The sequence below is a fragment of the Notamacropus eugenii genome, chromosome 7, assembly GCF_028372415.1.
Source record: "Notamacropus eugenii isolate mMacEug1 chromosome 7, mMacEug1.pri_v2, whole genome shotgun sequence".
In the NCBI taxonomy this organism is placed as follows: domain Eukaryota; kingdom Metazoa; phylum Chordata; class Mammalia; order Diprotodontia; family Macropodidae; genus Notamacropus; species Notamacropus eugenii.
Genome location: NC_092878.1, coordinates 37,533,070 through 37,540,791, shown reverse-complemented (window position 1 = coordinate 37,540,791; position 7,722 = coordinate 37,533,070).

Genomic DNA, 7,722 nt, shown 5'->3' with positions numbered 1-7,722 from the left:
GAGAGAGTGAGGCTGGATGACTTTGCAACTCTCTCATTGAAATCCAATCTGTGTGCAAGTCATCATGCTCATGATGTCGTTGGAATATAGATTGGAATGAACAAGCCAGACCAAAGAATGAGTAGCATACACATACGCACATGTGAGAATGAGAGATGTAAGTCACTATATATTGTAAGTTTTGAACTCTTTGGGCAAGAATTTTTTATATACATACACACAAATATATGTATATGTCGACATATAGACATATAGATGTATATGAAGGATTTCATGTCCCCACTCTCCACTCTCACCCATTCATGTAGTCACAGAAACATTTTGATAGATGTTGATACCCCCAAGGTGCTATCACTTTAGTGAGTATGGGGCCTTAGATTGAGTTAGAGAGATTGGCCCTCTACTTGCAATTCCTGCTCATGAATCCTTTCTCCACCTTCAATAAGAGGTCATTCAGTATCTTCTTGAAGACCTCCAACCATGGAGGCAATCCTTTCAATTTTGGAGCTTCTAATTCCTAAGATTTTCCTTATATGGAGATCAAATCTGCTTTCCTATGGTTTTGCCCTCTAGGACCTAGCAAAACAAATCTAATCCTTCTTATAGTTCCTCATATGTAAAAGTTTCAAGTCTGCTTTTCATCCTAGTCTCCTTTCTTTGGATTATCTAGCTTGTGAATATGTCTTTTTAAACTGAAATACTCAGAACTGAACACAGTGCTCCAGATGTGATTTGACTAGGGGAGAGTGCAAGGGGAACTGTCACCCTCACCCTGGATATTATGATTCCATTTACACTATCTAGTAGATAGAGCCTCTAAGGAATAGAACACAGACCAAGTACATTTTGAGGTGGCAGGATTGGGAACTGATGAGGGCAGGACTGGGCAGGGCACTAGACATATTAAAGTAAGGTATTGGTGGAGAGAGGAAGGGAAGGATGGAGGTCAAAAAAGAGAAAAAAGAATTTATTTAAAACTCTTTAGGGTAGATGAGTGCATATGACAAATTTAACAACATATATTTCTTAGTATTTTCAGAATCATCCAGGTTAATTTATTTCTCATTTTTCTCTTCCTACTCTCATGTTTTCCTTTCAGTTCAAAGAATCCTAGACTCACGGGTGATTAAGACTATAAGGAAACTTAAAACATAATGTGCTAGAGTTGGAAGAGACTTTAGGGATCTATAAAGGACATAATAAGGGATTCTTGAGGTTTCTGAAATTTTAAAAAATATTTGGATTACCATATTTCAATATAATTGGTTTTCTTTGTAATGTTAATGTATTTCATTTTATGCATTTAAGAACATTATTCTGAGAAAGGGGTCGTGGGATTTACCACACTGCCAAAGTAGGGTCTGTGACACAAAAAAGATTAAGAATTGCTATTCTAAGCCAACTGCCTTATTTTTACAGATGAGGAAACTGAGACCCAGAGAGATCACAGTGAACTGAGTTGGGACAAGAAGCTTGGTCTCCTAACCACCAGGGAGGCACTCTTTCCAAGCAAGTTCATTTTCTATACCTATTTATTCAAATCCTTCCCATTCTTCAAAATCCAGTTCATATCTGATGATCTTTCTTCTTTACTTAAAACCTATGCTGGGGATCATCTCCAGTCATTCTGATCTATATCTTGCCACTGGACCCAGATGACTCTGGAGGAGAGAGTGAGGCTGGTGACTCTTCAAGAAGGAAGGACAAACAACGATCTGTGAGTCATAGTAGCTGCCCCACTGGGGCCCAGCTGCCACTTCCAGTTGGACAATATAACTCCTTTCTTCCTTCCTTCTTTTTTCTCTCTTCCCTTTCTCCTTCTACCTTTCCCTTCCTCCTTCCCTCTTTCCCTGTTTCCCTCCCTGTGTCTACATGGGGAATCATACCCTTACCTGTGGGTATTTTGCCCAAAGGAATATAAATTTTGATTGCTGAAACCTCTTGAGATATCTTGGGGTTTACAAGATAGATTTCTTTTCTAAGAACCATGCCTTAAACCAGGGATGAGGAACCTGCAGCCTCAAGGTTAGGGAGCCACATATGGCTTCCTAAGTCCTCAAGTGCAGCCCTTTGACTGAATCCAAACTTCACAGAATAGTCATTCAAAGAGCTGCACTTGAGGACCTAGAGGGCCACATGTGGAGTCAAGGCCACAGGTTCCCCACCCCTACAACCCAAATCGCTCTTGCTCTCATTGATTGGTTAACAATTGGTTAACAAGCTTCACTTGGGCATTGTTTGGGGCTATGATGGGTCACAATGAGTGTAAATAGCAACTGTTTCTGCTTTGACCAGAAGCCTTAAGGGTCTTCCCCTCCTAGAATAATTTTGGGTTTTTTTGTTGGTTGGCTTTTTGGTTTTTTGACTAGGTAAAAGAGGCCATTCTCCACCTTATTTCTTACCTATCCTCAATCACTGAATGGGCGTTTCCTCAATCAAAATGAGACATGGGAAAGATCTTAGCTTAAAAAGGCCATGGTCTTCCACTGCATCTGGGGCCATCTCCAGTCATCTTGACCTATATCTTGCCACTGGACCCAGATGGCTCCAGAGAAGAGAGTGAGAGTGGTGATTTTGCATGGCTCCCCCTCACTTAAATCCAATTCACTTGCAATTCATGACATCACCTTCCTGATTTCATTGTCCTCATTCTAGAACCAAACAAGAGGAAGACAGTGGGTTGGATTGCTATTGGGAATGTAAAGTTCCTTTAATGACCTTAAGCGTATGGTAGAGACAATACATCTTTTTAATACCATTGTAGTATGTGTGTGTGTGTGTGTGTGTGTGTGTGTGTGTGTGTGTGTGTGTTTTACCCTGAGAAGAATAATTTATTGACATATCCAGTTCAAGGAGAAGAAAGTTCAATTCCCACTGCTTTATCTTCCTTCTCCTTACTGTTTTCCAACAATTTCAGCCACATATAATAAAGCTTGCCAAAAGGACACTACACAGTGTGTTTCCTACTTCATCTGCCTCCTAACATTGCATGAAATGCAGCCCCTAGGACTGACAAACAGATATTTGCGTATTAGAATTTGCTTCTCTAGAGCAAAGAGAACACTGAGGCTGAACAAAATAGGATCACCTTGGACTGAGGGAGTATTCCTTCAGCCATTGAGTTTTTAACAATATATGTATATATATACACACATGTAAATAGATTTTAATTGCAAGGCACAAAACTTCACCCTCAAAATCATGCTTCACACTAGGCAGGTCAATTGCCATGAGAAAAAATGCCAAATGGGATTATTTTAAAAATAAACATGGGGAGAAAGAATCTCAGAGCTCCTAAAAATATTGATATTAGAAAGTTAACAAAATTCCCAAACAGATTCCTATTAATCCAAATCAGCTCTTCTCATCCATCTCCAGCCTGCCTTAGGGGAAAGTCAAGTCCTACCTCTCATCAAGCTTATTTTCTGCCTTTATGCCTACCGTAAACAATGGCAGGTTCAGATTTACTGACCAATAATGTACAATCATTTCGGTTCGTTCAGAAATAGAATAACCAGTAGACAGGGGATGAACGGTTGTCACTTGAAAGTTGCTTAAGCGTTAGAGAGATGCAAATCAAAACAACTCTGAGGTACCACATCACACCTACAAGATTGGCAAACATGACAGAACAAGAAAATGATAAATGCTGGAGAGGATGCGGGAGAGTTGGAGCACTAATTCATTGTTGGTGGAGCTGCGAGCGCATCCAACCATTCTGGAAAGCAATTTGGAACTATGCCCAAAGGGCTACAAAAATGTGCATATCCTTTGACCCAGCAATATCGCTACTAGGACTATATCCCCAAGAGATCATAAAAATGGGAAAGGATCCCACATGTACAAAAATATTTATAGCAGCACTCTATGTAGTTGCCAAAAACTGGAAGTCAAGGGGATGTCCATCAATTGGGGAATGGCTGAATAAATTATGGTATATGAATGTAATGGAGTACTATTGTGCCATAAGAAATGATGAACAAGAAGACTTCAGAGAGGCCTGGAAGGACTTATATGACCTGATGCTGAGTGAAAGGAGCAGAACCAGGAGAACTTTATGCACAGCAATGACCACAGTGTGTGAGAGTTTTTTCTGGTAGACTTAGATTTTTGTAATAACACAAGAACTTCTTACAAAAAAAAAAAAATCCCAATGGTGGATCTCAAGGCAAAATGCCTTCCACACTCAGAGAGAGAAATATGGAAGTCACTCACATAATGTAGCAGATCATGTTTGTGTATGTGTATGTGTTTGTGTATCATGTTCTGATTTGTTATACGATTTCTTTCATTTATCTTAGTCTGACTACATAGCATGACTATAGTGAAAATATACTCAATAGGAAAGTATATGTAGAATCTATACAGAATTGTATGCAGTCGTGGGGAGGGAAGGGGGTAGTGGGGGGTAGGTGGGGGGGGGATAAAATCGCAATTGTATGGCAGTGATTGTTAAACATTAAAAAAGACAAAAAAAAAGAAAGTTGCTTAAGGTAGAGATTTATCTCTTGTCAGGTTATGATATTCCTTGCTGTCTAAAAGTCCTTGAAATGATTAACTAAAAGCAGAACCTGCTAGGAGTTGCTGCAGCATTTCAGAGGAGAACAGAGAAGCAAATTTCTTTTTTTTTTATGACAAATAATTTTATTTGTTTTCCAACCTTTATAAAGTTAGGAAATATTCAGAAATAACCATTGAATAATAGCTAAAGACAACACAAAAACATGCACACTGCATTTAATCTTATAATAATAATTATCACAAAAATGTTTTAAATAATTTTATTTAAGAGACTGCAAGCAGAGTATGCAATAGTTATAAATGTTCTTCCACTCTTCAAATTATCTGACATTATATCTAGAACAGAATTTGTGTCTCCATCAATGCTCTCCTTATCAGAGGAAAAGAGAGAGAGCCCAAAATATCATAGAGACAGCTTAAAATGCTTTATAAAATCCATTACATTTTAAGACTATTTCCAATATCTTTTTCTATAGATCAAGAAATCCATTTATTCAAGGTTACATATGGAGAACTAGTCACAGAGAAATCATATTGCCTTCTTTCTCAAAAATTAAAGTATTTAACTGTTCTAGCATTGTTTTTTACATTTGCATTTACTGGAAACATACAAAATTCACAGGCTTAAAGTTCATGAGATATTGAAAAGTTCAATAAAGAACTATCACTAATAAATGTTGCATCAAAACGAGACAAATTATAAGGGTGCTGTAACCTTTCTGTTTGAATTCTACCTGACATAGACACTTGCAGCTATAACCATGATGCAGGCCTACAAAACATGGCCTGTGGGCTGCTTGTGGCCTGCCAAAGTAGCCCACAGGTAGTATGTTGTACAAGTCTGCCATAATGTAACCTAAAAAAACAAAACTGGAAGAATGGACAAAGCGAGAGGGGAGAGAGAGAGAGAGAGAGAGAGAGAGAGAGAGAGAGAGAGAGAGAGAGAGAGCTTGAAGAGCTGCCTAAGTATTTTGAATCAAGAATCAGTAATTATAGTTAACTATTCATAGGAACCATCCTATGATCAGGATGACTGTCTTAAGTGAATCATTGGAAAAAAAACTTACTCAAAAGAGTCACTAAAACAATAAAGATAACAACCCTAGCTTTTAGACTAAAGGAATGTGAAAAAGTCACTTCTGGACTGCAGTTTCTTCACTGGTAAAATGAGGGTGTTGAAAGCAGATGACCTCTGGAATTCTTTCCAGGTCAAAAAATTTGTAATTCTTTACTCAAAATGTAGTCCTCAGCATGAAATCTCAACTCTTATTTAAATAAAATTTCCATTTATTTTTAAATGGGTGTTGTAGACAAATAGTTGTAAATTATACATGACCCTTTAAGTTTTAATATATTTCAATTGCTTACTTTTCAAGGATCAATGATTCCTAGAAACAAAAACATGATCACAATAATAATTGTACTATAAAGAAATATTGTCACTTCATCCCCCTTTTAACATGATATACTGAAAACAGATATACAATGAATTTTGCTTGCAGATTCATAAGAGCTGTTTAATAGCAAATATGTTTATAAAAACACTGAACTGAAATGAATTTACAAGTTAGTATTTAGCAAAATATGGATATATATTTTCAAAATTTTGAGAACTAGGAAAATCAGTTAAAATATTGGGGGAGGGGGAAACATTATCTAACAAATTTCAGGGGAAAATGTCATAACAACATATATTTAAAACCTAGTTTCTCCAGTTGAAATTCAATACATTCTTCTTCTATTTTCTAACTATTTTTGAAGGTAGAGGGCCAAAAATTAATATGGAATACTTCTGAATATTCACCAAACAAAACCAAAGATTCACTTTTTCCTTTTTTCCTTTATTTGAGGACTTTGATCCTTTTCCTGGTTTGGCTTCCCAGAGAGTATTTCTTACAAATCTTGAAGTAGCAACTTTATCCAGTTTGACAGCCATTCTCTTGTCTATAATTTCTTTGAATCTGTTCATATATATTCTTATTCTACCTATTTTCTGCTTTATTGGATGTTCCTTTGGATTAACTCCTTGAATGGTCAAGTAAACCCAAAACAGTGAATTCAATGTATAAGCAGAGATGAAATTGACCTGTTCAAGTGGATCCAGCTTTTGCCATAATATTTCTAGAAACTGACATTATGGTCTTTAATATTTCATCTGCAGAATGAAGAGAATTCTCAAATGCTGGCAGTCATGATTTTCTGTTGAACAGTCTACTCCAATAATATCTTTTTCTGCCACGCTAACTCATCTGGCACTTGCTCATCTGGAGGAAGCTGACCATGGCCGAGAAACAAGTTTCATACACTCAAATGAAGCTAAAGAGTGAGTTAAATAAATACACAAATTGGCATAAGCATGCTGTCATGAGGGTTAAACACAAAACCACACAGTGCTCAAAGCCCAACATTGGAAACCTCAATTTCTTTATGTAAAAAAATTATAAACAAGTAATAGGTAATATAAAACTTGCATTTTGGCTTCAGAGATCCAAGATAATATTTCCCTAGTATGAGACTAAAGCTGCTTTGCTTTGTTTTGATTTTTGAAAAGTCTACTGCATTTAATAAATAAAGATTTTTGCTTTGTTAAAGCTTGAGCATTAGTATAGCAACCAGGCAGCTGCTAATTAGATTCTCTTTTCTGGAAGGCACAGAAAAAAAAAGGCTTGACAATCATTTTTTTGGAGGAAAAATAACTGAGTTAGTTAGAATCTTCTGGGTTACTTATAGGAATTTTTAGAAATTGAAGGGAGAAAAGAAACATTGTTTTCAAAAGTTTCATACTTACACTTCATTCTATTCTCAAACAAATCTGTTTGAGCATTCAGCAAAACTATAGTGTTTTCCAAATGAGGGTTCATGCTTTGACTTCTTTGGCCAATAAGGAAGTATTGTCCATTTAAATGCATCCCCCCAGGAAGGATAGCACACTGGTACATTTCATCTATAAACTTTAGTGTAAAATACGTGTGTACAAACTTTTTTGTTTTCTATTTTACTCAAATCCAGCAGCAAGTATCTATGTATGGATAGATATGAATTCTCAGAATTGGACTGTGTCCATTTCCTGATTTGAGTTACCATTATGTTGTTTTTTTCTGCAGAGTTGCTCATGACACGTTGAGATGGTTCTTGAACTTGTTCTGTGGCAGAGTCTAGTGCCTACGGCAGCCACGAATATCTCAACGCAATTCTGAATTG